Source organism: Monopterus albus, unplaced genomic scaffold (genome assembly GCF_001952655.1).
Source record: "Monopterus albus unplaced genomic scaffold, M_albus_1.0 scaffold119.1, whole genome shotgun sequence".
NCBI classification, from domain to species: Eukaryota; Metazoa; Chordata; class Actinopteri; order Synbranchiformes; family Synbranchidae; genus Monopterus; species Monopterus albus.
In genome coordinates, this window is record NW_018127999.1 from 541,712 (window position 1) to 555,862 (window position 14,151).

A 14,151-nucleotide genomic window follows, 5' to 3' on the forward strand; every position below is an offset into this window, starting at 1 on the left:
CACAACAACCCCCCCAAAACACACACCCACACACAGAGCCCCGCATAGCACACACACAGTATTCCAAATAGCCTTGCCTTGATGGAAAACAGCACATCCGGGGGGAAAGGACAGATATTACACGCATCATTAGCTGCAAATATAAAAGGGAGCATCACAGCAGCCTAATGACGCTTTGATAAGCTCTGTTCTGGAAGTAAACATAATCTGTTGACTTTCAATTCTTTTGTCACACAGCCAGTGATAGTTGAGGCAGAATGAAGCATTCTGTAAATGGACTGCTGTCGTGCGGAGCAAGGCAATGCGGGACCTCTTGAAGAAAATAGGAGCTGGTGGGAAAGAGAAGTTTCACATGTAAATACCTTTTTTTATCTAACACTTTCTAGATGACAAACTCACTAAGTGTCTACAGCTGCTTCTCATCTAGTTTGACATAAAAGCCTGCTGTCTTCCAGCCTTTCCATTACTGTTGATCACTGTGTCACTGTGTATAATTCATATCACTGTCTGACCACCAGCGTTTACCAGTCAGAATTTACATACACCTGTGAATTAATGCTGCATTACAACGATGCCAACAGGGATTCTGACAAAACACCAGTGCAGGTTCAAAACGCTCAACCACAAACCTGCTGTACTTGCTCATGCTACCGTCGTCCTCACACACAAGCTAGGCCTTTTCGGACTACAGGCTGCAGACATCTTTGTTTACTCTAAAGCACAAACCATTTATATTCTCAAACCTCACCATGCTCTAAACAGAGATCTAACTGATGCAGCCCAGCACTGACAGGTAGCCAGTGAGCATAAAAAATAAATGGGCAAAGGAGACAGGGGACTGTGATGGCTCTAAGACCCAGTCTCAGTGTCCAGACTCACGGACGTTGAGGCATGTTCCCAGTAAGTTGGTGTGGGCTCAGGGCTGTCCCACTGTGGAATCGTCAAGTGCACGAGGGCTCGCTCGCCTCTATTTTAAGCATTTTATGCTCACTTTCCGTAAGTCGGCATTTCTGTCAACTTTAACTGAGGGAATTACCCACAGTTCTTAGCTCTGTGACGTGAAACACAAGGTTCATTGTGCTAATTGATGCTATTCTAATGTTTTTATAAGTCGCTTTAGACAAAAGCATCTGCAAAACATTATAACATAAACATAGATATCCTACAGTATATTATGCATCTATTTCATTCATTTATCAGCTATTTATTTCCTTGTTTTGTTAATGCTCAATGTTTTTGACAAAAAAAAATTAATTAATTGAATAGGTGACTGACACTTACCTCTACTTTGTAAGGCAAAAGCCTGGGTTACATTCAAATCAGGCAGTCTTGGCTGTGAGGACAGTAAAAAGAAATAAAAAGCCCTAAACCCACAATAGTTAGAAACATGGTGTCCTTTTGGCGTTGTCTTGGTGACGTGGTATGCCACAAACTTTTGTCCCATTCCTATTTATACAGTTTCCAGTCTTTGCAGACTCTTACCCTCAGCCATTTACAGGTGATGTCAGTTAAGTCTTTGAGGATTCAGGGTTTTTGATCTGCAGGTGAAGTGTCAGGTGACGATTAAAGGGTGGGATCACACTAAGCACAGAAAAGGAATAGCAGGTTTGAAATGAGAAGCAACAGGAAATAAACAGTCAGGAATTTAAATCGAAGGTGGATGGACTGAGAAATCTGGAGCTGTCTTGACAAAATGAAACAATAAACACAAACAATATATGCCTTTAGACAACTGGCAATCTGCAAATATCTGGAGATCATCACTTTAAAACTATTACAAAATACAAGCAAATGCACTGTGAGGGACCTGGTGTTGTAACTTATTATCTAAAACATTTTGCTGCCAGAAACATCTAGTTAAATACACTCCAGTTTGTCTCTCTGTTGGTGCTTCATGGTGAAACAACAGTGCCAGCAGATGTGTCCTTAAGCTAGAGCCATACCGAGCTGATACTCAGTGAACAGTAGTAAAACATCACGCCTGTCCCTGGTGCATTTTTAAGTGGAGTAACTGAATAGGTGAGAAGCAGTGTATTGCCTGAAAGAAAATAATTCGGCTACCCCAAATAAATACATAGAGATGTGTCACTTCAAAATGACTAGTTTGGTCACAGAAAATTGGAGTCATAAAGCATCAGCCACATTACTTGTGAGGCAGATCCTGTAGCTGTCATTTATTCCGCTCAGTATGAGTCAAAAAACGTTCAGAGACTCTCCATGAGAGGCCGGGCATTAATTGTTGCTCTTCTCTATCATGTTATATATAACTGGAGCCCTTTTCACCTCACTGAGAAAACGAATTATCCTGAGAATAATTTAAATGCATCAGGAAGACTGCGTTTTGGTGAGAGGATGGTTACATTAGGAGATGGTCAACTATGGCATTTCTGGTTCCTCAATAGTAATTTAGTCAAATCCTTAACAGTGGTTAGAAAGCAATCTTTGTCCAGAGCAGTGTTTACTTTGCACAGTCTGGAAGGTCTGGTGAACAGAGAGGAAGAATACTGACAGGCCTCATTCACATTCACTCCGCTCTTCTGCCTTTCTAGCAGGTGGGTGGTGGGGGGGCTTATTTATCCTAATGCAACAGTAAAAAGCCCACGCACATGAAAAATAAACAACTTTATTCTGTAGGAGCTTGTTCATTAATGTATATTAATCCAATAAGGTCTATATGGTGCTAACAGCTCTGTGAAGCCATTTGTTGACAGTTTACACTCTGAAGAATTAAAGAAAATGTCAACATGCTGCAGTGATGCTCATGTACTGTATTTATTAGGTGGTGATCCATGGTCAGAATACGCTCATCACCATAATAATAGTCAATACATGAGTGAACACGTGCCCGGTACAAACACAAGTGAGGTGCGTGTGAGATGCTACACATTACATTGGGTCTGTGCCAGAGCGTGCACAACGTGAACTGCTGTGTTTGACAGAATTGGATATATAAGATACATATGATATATGTGCTTGTTCCCTTCAGGTTGGTGGAGAGCTCCTGCCTCAAGTGGAGGAGTTCAAGTATCTTGGGGTCTTGTTCACGAGTGAGGGAAGGATGGAACGGGAGATTGACAGGCGGATCGGTGCAGCTTCTGCAGCAATGCGGTCGATGTACCGATCTGTCGTGGTGAAGAAGGAGCTGAGCCATAAGGCGAAGCTCTCGATTTACTGGTCAATCTACGTTCCGACTCTCACCTATGGTCATGAACTTTGGGTCATGACCGAAAGGGCAAGATCCCGGATACAGGCGGCCGAAATGAGCTTTCTCCGCAGGGTAATAATAGTCAATACATGAGTGAACACGTGCCCGGTACAAACACAAGTGAGGTGCGTGTGAGATGCTACACATTACATTGGGTCTGTGCCAGAGCGTGCACAACGTGAACTGCTGTGTTTGACAGAATTGGATATATAAGAGTGATCGTTCGATCACCGGTCAAGGCCGATCATGCTGAAAACCAGACGTTTCCGATCTCCACTGATTGAACGGTGCTTCTCTAGTCATAATATTAACAAATGAGCCAAGCTGGATTAGCTCAATTTAAATTCAACCTCTATCCACTAATGATGCAGATGGAAACATGAAATACTAAAATGTCTAAAATACATTTATTTGCGCATTTTCCCAGCATCACAAAAGAAAAGAGAAAAAGTAAAGGTTTAATACGTTGGGTAGGGTCACTGTGAACTAGGGGTCTAAGACCTGCTGCAGGATCCAAACTGTGCAGGAGTACCCATCTCAAATTCAGGTGTTTGCAATTGAAATTGCCTATTCCAATTTAATGAAATTAAATTCTTGTCTATGCACTACAATTTTTGACTAATTAGTACAAGCTGTCTCATAAAGTAGGGTGCCTTTCATTCCCGGTATTTCTGTCAAAGTCAAAGCTGTAGCACTGCACCACCTCACTGCTCACTGCTCACTGCCTCAGTTAACCTGAACTGTGCTGTGCACGCCCTGAGGCATGTTGTCAAAAAACCTTGCCTGATGACAACCTGACAGGTCCATCCATCTTATTTACCCACTGGACAGTGCAGATCTGCTGTGGCAATCAATAATGCTCACAATTAGTTTCCATCCTGGGGATGGAGGCAAAAGGAGATACATGGGGAGGTGAGGGATGTACAGTGTTGACCATCGGTCCCGGACACAGCTGGCCAGTGTGCGCGTGTGGCCCGGGTCCATGCCAGCCACATGTCCTGACATTAGCGAACATCTCTTAGGAGATGCTGACATTTCCATATGGCCAATAGGAAAGAGAGAGAAGTGTGTGTGACAGTTTGTCTCCATGTTTGACAGTGTCTGTTTTCACAGTTATGCGTGAGCACTCGTGTGCACTGTTTTGTTTTTCACCTTGGCTTGGTGACCTGGAAAATTTCCTCAGAATAGGAGTAAGATGCTGAGGAGGACTCTCTGGAGGAAGCTGATGGAGCTACATCAAGCTGTAGAAACAGATAACTGTCATTCATCATCATGGTGTCCGGAAGTTAACCCTGACTAACAGGGCTTAGCCACACAGAGCAGTCACAGAGCATACAGCTCCCAGCATGCCTCAGTGTCATCTGGATGCCCTCAGGAACTTGGCATGGCTGCAGATGAGTGAGCGATTCCAGGTTTCCTCTGTGATTAGCTTTTTATACTGGTGACAAAATAGATTAGACCAGGAACAATGTAATGAGAAAAAAATCAAATAAGAAAGACATATTGCCCCAGTTCAGGTGATTTATTTATCCGAGTAGGTGATATATGTCAAATATGTCTTGCCATTCATGAAAGACTGAGATGAAATAATACAGAAAACTGTTTTTGTCCTTTATATGCCCTTGTAGTTAATGACACCTCTGTTAGAAAGAAAAGTTAAACTTTTTTACAAAATATTCCTTCTACATTTTTTTAACAAGCATCAGATGATTTGTGGTCATTTTAGAACCTTGCATGACCTTTAAATGCAGACAAAACCAGGGATGGATCACTGTTGCAGGTCAACAAATGAGCATCTATCTAAGCAGAATTACACTGGCTAGCTTTCCTTGTCTCTTGTGCTCGTGTATCACACACTTGGCTCAGTTAGCCATCGTCTTCACTGCAAACCAATTACCTTTCTTTACCCTGTGCCTCTTCTAAACTATTCCAAATGCTTATCTGGCTGAACTACTTACAACACATCAAAAAAGACGCATTACCTCTTTAGAAATTATTAATGTTGCTAAACCCTTTTAAATCCTAAGAGAATGGCAAATGCATATTCGATGTCCCTAGAGGGCAGCAAAGAAAGTCTGCACAAGCAAACGGTTCTGCTGCAATGCTGCACCGTAGTGAAAAATGTATTAACTCAGCATTATAAAAGCGCTTAACAAATAAGAGATGTACCCTCCTTTAATACATGAGACTTCAGCAATGAGAACCCTTCTCACGGCAATGGCAGTACTTCGGGCAGGAGGAAAATGTGCTGTTTTGTAGTATTTAATGAGAAGTTTAATTCACCCGCTCTCACTATGAAAAAATCTGTCTTGGTTGTTAATAAAAAAAAAACATTTCCCTTCCTGTGCCCCACTAAAAGAAGACTCAAAGTCGGCTGAAAAAGTAGAATAATCCATGAAGGATACAACCTAAAACCTCAAGCTGTGTCAGTTTAACTGTGCAACTTCTATATCACATTAACCTACGTGTCCTTGAAGGTTTAAGACATGGTTCTTAGCAGCTTGTGGCACTGTTAACTCGCTGTGTGTCAGCTTTAAACTTTGATCATGACAAATAATGGTGTTTTCATATGAGCCCATGCATCAGACATCAATAAAGCCTAATGGTGTGTCAGCCCTCTTAATGGATTACCACATAAAGCTCATAAAAACACAATATCCCATCAGGTCTGAAGGGTCTAATGATCCCACAGTGTCCAGTAAAGACACTGTAGGTCTCATCCCCTGAACTGTATCAGCTCTTAGTCCATTTTATCTTGCTGCCGTTTAAGAGAACAGCCTGTGTAAAGGGATGACAAGCCACTGTGACTACCTGCTGCAGTATGCAAGATTACCAGTGCTGTCTTAAATGTGGCAGTGTTGTCTTAAATGTTGCTTCACTGGCATACACCAATGCGTTCCCTGAGATCTACCAATCAGTTTCTTTTGAGTGTGCCCAGAACAAAGCACAAGCTTAGAGGTGATCGTGCCTTTGCGGCTGCTGCTCCCCAATTTACCACTGCCCATTAGACAAACCTCTTCTTTGCCGGTTTTTAAGTACCTTTTGAAAACTCATCTATTCTCGATGGCGTTTTGATACTATTTATTGCTGCGATCTTATATGTATCGATTGATATCTTATTTTTGTGTTGATTTTATCTGTATTGACTGATGTCTGATATTGGTGTTGATTTTATCTGTCCTTGTAAGTTGTGTTTATTTTTAACGTATATTGTTAATCACACTGTACAGCACTTTGGTCCGTCTCGGTTGTTTCAGTGCTTTATAAATAAAGTTGGTATGGTATGGTATGGTGGTAAAACATTTTTTAGCTGAATATTGAATTGGCAGCAAAGGTGAAGAAAAATACCTGGGGCTGAGGCCACGCACATTCCCACCAACCTCTAAAATGTAACAAGCTGATTTTATTAGTAGTACTGTTATCAACATTATTATTGGTCATTTATTTTTATTTATTTCCCCTATTTTTCCCTTTCTTGCATTTCATAGATTGCATAAGTTAGAAATACCCACACTTCACACACACACACACACACACTCTATAACCTTTTGTAATGCCATGTAACTGTTGGCTTGTCTCCCATGTTCGGTACTGTTTTGTTAATGTGTTACTTTGTTTCAATAAAAAAATAAAAAATAAAAACTTTCACAATGATCTCCACCAAATTTTAAAAAATAAATAAAAAAGGTTTAGTAAAGGCAACCTTTGGTGTCTGTATGACACGCACTGGGTTTTCAATTCAGTATCCACTCGCATCAGTTTTTGATGCACAGATCAAGATGGTCATTTATGAAGTGAAAAACAAAGCGTAGAGAGGTGGTTGGGGTGGATGGCGGGTCAAACAAAACATCAAACGTTCACACGGGAGAGTGGCGTTTGTGTCTAGTGTGTAGTGAAGTTTGCCCCTAAACATATCCATGTTGTTTTTGTGTACAGGCAAATGCAGTTATGTAATGAAATCTCAGAATGTTTTATATGGACCCAACAGGCACCCTTTAGCATCAGTATGAGATGCAAAAGGTACTTGACAAAACGTCAGTATTTGACACCCTGGGAATGAGAACGTGTTGGCTGTAGATATAGACATTTCTGATACTGCCATTATAGGACACTAAAGCCAGAAACTGTCAAATCAGGGGCAGAATGGCTTTAAAAAATACAGCCCTAAACCTATTCCCTATTTTCTCTATCACTGACTTTTTCTTTATCTCTCTGTTTGTTTGTTTCTCTCTCTCTGCTTTCTCAGCATGTCTCTCCAAACACTGTCTTATGGAAAGATTCCACTTCAGGCAGAACAAACCCAAAATTCAATCAGAGGTGTAGACACAAGCCTGACTAATGTCAGCATGGCCACACACAGACAAAAAATGTTGACAAAACCTATGCAAGTACACACTTATTCTTATAAGTGTGTACCCTCATTAACATGTATACAAATGCACACACTTGTGTAGATGCTGGTATGCAGCATGAGTGATTTTTGTTGTACTTCACAGTCCTGTTCCACATGGTGCATTTACAATGTTTTGCTAAATGATCCAGTGACACTTTGCTGTAACATAAACAGGCCTACATGCCAGTTACATAAGCTCATTTACGTTGTTGCTGCTAAGATGAAATGCTGATAATCATTTTCATTCTCAACGCTCATTATTGGAAAAAAATCTTAAACTTATTAATGAAGCTAGCAAAAAAACAACTCCATGTTCTTAGAGTTGCTGGCAACGTAAACACTGTTTGCAAGCAGAGGATACATCATAATTAAGCTGTTTATTAAATATTGTAATGTTGCCTATGGCCAAGTGCCTGGGAGCCCTCTCTGTTTTGCTACAGGCTTCATCCATTATTTTACTTTTACAGTGAAAGTCTCTACATCATTAATCAGCCCAGCACTTAAAGGAGTAGTTCAACATTTTAGAAACTACAAGGATTTTTTTATGAACTTTGAACAGAGGCAGGCTAGCTGTTTCCTCATGCTTCCAGTTTTTATGCCAAGCTAGGCTACAAACCACCACATGATAGTCTGTGCAGTTTTATCGCATTTGACTTAAAAAAAGAAAATAAACATACTTTTTAAAAACGTTTCTGTAAAGATGAATACCTAAAATGCATATCAAACTTTTTTGATGGAACTGCATGTTCTTTGAAACATGGATAGAGCAGTAACATTTAGCCCATGATGTAAACAGACTGGGACAGTCTGAAAACCAAGGGAGTTATTCAGAACAGCAGCAGCAGCAACCACTGAATCTTTGAGTAAGAAACACCAGCTGTGAGACCTCCTGCAGGCTTTGCCATGGAGAGTTTCAGGGAGCATAAAAGCTTTTTATTCCTCACCAATGTTGAACCTTCAGGGATAGTCAAACAAACAATGGATGCATTTTGATTCTGCAAATGGTCTGTTGTGTTGTGTTTTTGTCTGTTTGCCCCTCAGTTTTTTCTGTGTAGCAGCTTCCTGAATCAGAACGAATTCATCAATTGTGAAGACAGTTTTTTTTAGCAAATGGAGCCTAAATATTGTCTTGTTCAATCAAATTGCTATATTTACATGATTAGTTATATGATTTGTTGAACCTTTTAATGCTGTCCATATCCAAACACAAGGCTTCTTTCCAAGTGGCAGTAAATGTAAGGAAGGGACAAAGCAAAATGTCAGCTGCAATATTAACCACAACTGTTTGCATTTATGTGGAAGGTTTGGTTTCCATGCTCAGTGTGACACATGCAGCATATACACACAGCTTCTGACTATACATTTGTAATATTCGAATTAAATGGGCTGGTTTATTCATAAACATTTGTGATATGGGAAGTTGACTTCTCAAATGAATTGTTAACAACCCTCTGTTTTTCCACAGGTGAGTTTCTATTGAGGGAATCATACTTTCATTCTTCTGCTGCAGTATGTTGCACCAACAATATCCAGCACTGTAAGTCACCTACAGACTAACAAGAATATTTTACTATAAGATGATGCAACAATTCCTCTTAACATGCATATTCCTTAGAGTCTTCAAAACCATTTGCCAAACCCTTTTTAAGACAAAGCCTTTTGATGCTTGCCAGGCATAAGAGTCTTATTTAATCCTGACGGCTATTATGACACTACACTTATTTATTTTTTTATTATTTTTTATTTGTACATGTCTTTGTGTGTCTTCACTCTTGGATACTGGCAGCATCACTGGAGGAACTGAGAATTTAAAGTCACCAATCAACCTAAGCTGCATGTCTTTGGACTGTGGGAGGAAGCTGGAGTACCTGGAGAGACCCCACACAGACAGAGGAAGAACATACAAACTCTGCAAAGAAACCTGGAACCTTTTTGCTGTGAGATGACAGCGCTAACCACAGGAAAGTATTTTTTAACAAAAAATTGCTGCAGCTCCCCCTCTAGTAGATCTGTCACAGCAAAATACATCAAATCTTTCAAGAGCAATGGAATTATCATTGATCTCATCATTTAGCCAAGTCTTTGAAAGCACAAGAATATCAACATTTGTTTGCTGAACCCATACTTCAACACAGTACATTGTGTACATTCATATGTAAAACACCAAGGTCATAATGATGAGCAAAACTATGAATGTCCAAATCGGCACTGGAACTGCTTTCCTGATTCCATCCTTTCTATTAGAGCATTTCAGGGGAGGATCAGAGTCACCACCGAGCCTTGCTTACATGATCTAACTCAGACCTGTGTACAGGTTGTCAACTCAAACTTCTATAATCACTCACTAAGACAGGAATTTTAAAAACAGGTTCAAGCAAGAATCGCTTTTAACCAGAAAATCTATTTTTCTCCAGTCCTACTTGACCTGCCCTGTATGAGCTCTGTGTGTGTGTCCTCATAAAGGTGATACTTCCAGCAGCATCAGATCTGGTCTGATTAGCTTCTGAAGAGATTGCTGCAGGTACACACCACCTGTCGTTCACAGACACACAGCTTCTCTGCCTCCATGTTATGAAAGCCATAGGGGTCTTTGCCATAATTCATGTGAATAAATGGGATGTTTAAACAGGGCAATATTTGCTTAGCATAGATGGTCTCTGCAGCACAGATAACACGGCCTGCAGGCGTTCTCTCGCTCTCATCATTCATCATTACATGGATGTTTACAACTTAACACGTTCCAGGGGACAAAAGAAGATGTGCATTTAGAGATTAGGGCACTTTGCTGTTATCATGAAAAAGGATTCTCAAAAGAAAAGTATTCTGAAAGAATATTTATCTAAAGGAAATTAAATGTCTGCCTGCATCGAATTCTTTTACAGCTGTCATACCCCTAAACACACACTAACTGCATTATATAATTACCATAAAATTGTGATTTTGAACACAGACAAGAAAAGGTTGTGAACTAAATGAAGTCCTTACGTAAAGTCCCTGTGAATAACAAGCAGGCTCAAATGGTTCATCTATCAGTGATGCTAATTATAGATGTCTGTTTGTAGTTGTAATACTTACTTTGTATTGTAAACTTTTTGTGTGTGCTTCTATGGGGCAGTGCAGCTACAGTGAGGTTTAAGTGGAAAGCAAGTTTCTAACAAACCCAACAAGCAAGGGCATCTCCACAGTGATGTTTGACAGTCATACAGGGAAACCCGTTTGGAAGAATCAGAGATACAAATTACTCCCCTCATTAGCCCAGAAACCACCACATTCAGCTCCTTTCTTTTCTAATTTTGTGTCAAACTATTGATTTTCTAATGCTTCTGCTATTGATCCCTGTATTTATGGTACATGCAATAGTGAATGCAACACATCCACTCGTGTTCCCTTGGGAGTGCTGAGCATTACTCTACATAGTGCACCAAATCACATTGCAAATCAGATCTAGATGAGGTGTTTAAAGGCAAAGTAGGTACCAATATCTCACAGAGTGACAAAATACATCCAAAAACCCACTGAGCATCACAGATAGATGATGAACTGAACTACACAGTGGATTTTTTTCCTTACAAGCCCACACACAAACCCACGCTTGTATTTTACAAACTTTGCACTGAAAGATAAGAATCTAAAACTATACCACTGATGCATAATACATGACAACACATGCATTTTAATCTTTGCATGGTAGAAGATAAAATTACAAAAGAAGATTGCTGATAGTACAGAACACGGTAAAGAAACCCTCAGAGCATGTGAAGGAGGGAGAGTTGTGCCTAATATACACCAAGTGCATTATAGTCTGGAATGACATGCATCTCTGAATCTCTAAATCATTTCCTCCCTCAATGTGTTTGCTGCTACGAGACTTTACATAATACAGAAAAGCACAGGCAGAAATGCATGTGAGAGCACAACAATATAGTACAATTTGCAGTCAGGCTAAAACAAGGCACACACAGAGATAATTTTGAGATAATTCTGACCAGACTACACACACACTCACACACTGTCTAAGCACTAACCCACTGTGTGTCTGTCTGTCTGAGTCTGTGTGACAGCCTGCCTGCTACCAGCCACAGCTCATCTTGCCGGTGACACTCACTCACCTCTAAATGAGGGCTGTCAAACGGAGCCATAGTGATGCCTGGCACCTCTAATTGGTGGTCCTTTAAGAATCAAATCAAGCTAATTAGTCAGACTGTGGTGATGAGGAATAATATTCTCACTTTGTATGGTTGTGGCACATGGATACTCTAACGCTCCTGTCTTATTTTGCATATTCTAATTTCACAGCAACAATAGAAGAAAATTAGAAAGAGAACTGAGAGACAGTAACATGAAGTGAGAGAAAGAGAGCTCAGCTAAAACTATAACAACTAAAGTTGGGCATTTGTTCACTTTTAGTTAGAATGTCAGTGTCATTTGATGTAAACAGCAAATGCATTGAAATCATTCTTCCACTTTCACAGTCATAACTTTAACTGTCATACAGCATTTAATTAAACCATCAGCACATCATAAGGGTACTAGATCCATCCATCCATCATCTATACCTCTTATCCTGCAGAGGGTCATGGTGAGGGCTGGAGCCAGTCCCAGCTGGCATAGGGTGAGAGGCAGGGTCCACCCTGGACAGGTCCGCCAGTCTATCACAGGGCTGACCTGTAGACAAACAACCACACACACCCACACTCAATTTAGAGTTGCCAGTCAACCTAAGCTGCATGTCACTGGACTGTGAGAGGAAGCCGGAGAGAGAGAACCCACGCAGGCACAGGGAGAACATGCAAACTCCACACAGAAAGGCCCTGGGCCGGCCTGGGCTTGAACCTTCTTGCTGTGAGGCGACAGCTTTAACCACTGCATCACCATGCCACCTAAGCTACAAGGCACATTATCTGTATAGTCTCCATGGTTGGCGCTTTAGATCAGGCCAGAATTCTGACTGAATTCAAGGTGTTTTAATAGATGGAAATGAGCACCGTGGCAAACGTCAGGTAGTGCTGCAATCAAATGTAGAGCTAAGGCAGCTAGCCAGACATGCAACAGTTGCCTGCGTTAGCTTTTAGGGTGAGTGAGCATAAGTGGGTATGTCTACAATGATAATTTGCTAATGTGGGTCCATGACATCAAGCTGCACTGCCATCATCTTCACAAACAATATATTATAACAACACTTAATGAGTAATTTAAAGGCTCTGCAAACTCATGCAGGTGTCTACAGTTAATCTGCTTCATTAGACCTCCATGTTCACTAGGGTTTAATTACCTGAATGTCAGACTCTGGCTGTCTAAATTTGTTTCACCTTTTCAGACACTTGTGGATTAAAGACCTTTTTCCAGCAGGCATGTTGACCTGGCTTAGTAGGAAAAGCACAGGCGTTACTAATAACGTTAATGATGTCTCTGTTCTGTTCACGTGTCCCATTAAGCCATGACAGTGAGCCAGCATGCACAGTTCCAGGACTCTCAAACCGAAACAACTGAATGGCATTCAGCCATCTTTATTTTATTATTTAGTCCTGGTTTTTTTCACTGTGATGTGTGGAAAAATGAATAAAATACTAATATCTCAGGTATCAGTATGTAATTCTTATAACTTAGATGGGCTAAATCTTCTATCGGTGTACTAATGCTTATATTACAATGAATGTGGAAAGAGGAAGATCACAGTCCCAGCTCTGTCAGTGACAGGAGAATGTAGTGGTTTTGTTGTAGTGTAATGCAAATAACAAAGGATTGGGTTCAGTGAACAGTGAAGTGGTTAAAGTAACGCATGTGTAAGGTAAATGACACAGATGAGGTTTATTTCACAGAAAAGTACTTAAGGGCAAGCAATAAAGACAGGTTGAATAATTACCACTTGGAATGTATATGGATTTCCCTTCTATCCTAAACACTGAAGTAAATCTTTAAAGAATGGCTTCAAAACAAGTAAATCTGCCATTGGAGTGTGGAATGACCTCACAGAGCCATACACGCCAGACATCCTACGAATATGGATGAATACTTAACGGCTGGGTTCAATAAAGACCAATTCATGTAGAAAACCAGGTAATTATAAATGGTCCACTTACTCTTTCTTTCCATTACATATAAGTAAGTGTGATCTAAATATTAGAAAACACAATATAATGAAAGAGCCAAAGTTTAGCCAGTACCTCTCAGTTTAAACACAAACCTTCAGGAAGATAATTACAGTGTATTGATGCAGGGATGTTGCATAAGACTGCATTAAGCTTAATTTACACTTGTCCACAACTGCACGTAGGCATCAAAGCGTACATAGTGAAGTGGTTTACAGGTAAATGTAGGTCGCTGATGGTCACAGATATGACAGACATCACCTCTGTGAAAGATTTGATTGTCTTTAGTTTGGCACATGTCGCATCCACTAAAATGAAGGGGGCAGGGTTTATAACTTATACTGCAAACGGCCATAAGGAGGTGATCAACTCGTGGAGGCTTCACTTCTAAAACTGTCAGGCTGTCCATCTTTTGTTTACAGTCTCTGAAAAAAAACAAAGGATACACAGGCCAGAAGATAAGA

The 14,151-nt window shown here is 40.4% G+C and overlaps 1 protein-coding gene across 1 annotated transcript in view; it reads right to left on the reverse strand.

Moving 5' to 3' along the window:
* Nucleotides 1-11,729, reverse strand: part of fstl4 (follistatin-like 4) — a 215,047-nt gene extending 203,318 nt beyond the window's left edge. The window contains exon 1 of the mRNA XM_020611963.1: nt 11,708-11,729. The gene's annotated coding sequence lies outside the window, so the exon portion shown is untranslated. The remainder of the gene's footprint in view (nt 1-11,707) is intronic.
* Nucleotides 11,730-14,151: the final 2,422 nt, after the last annotated feature.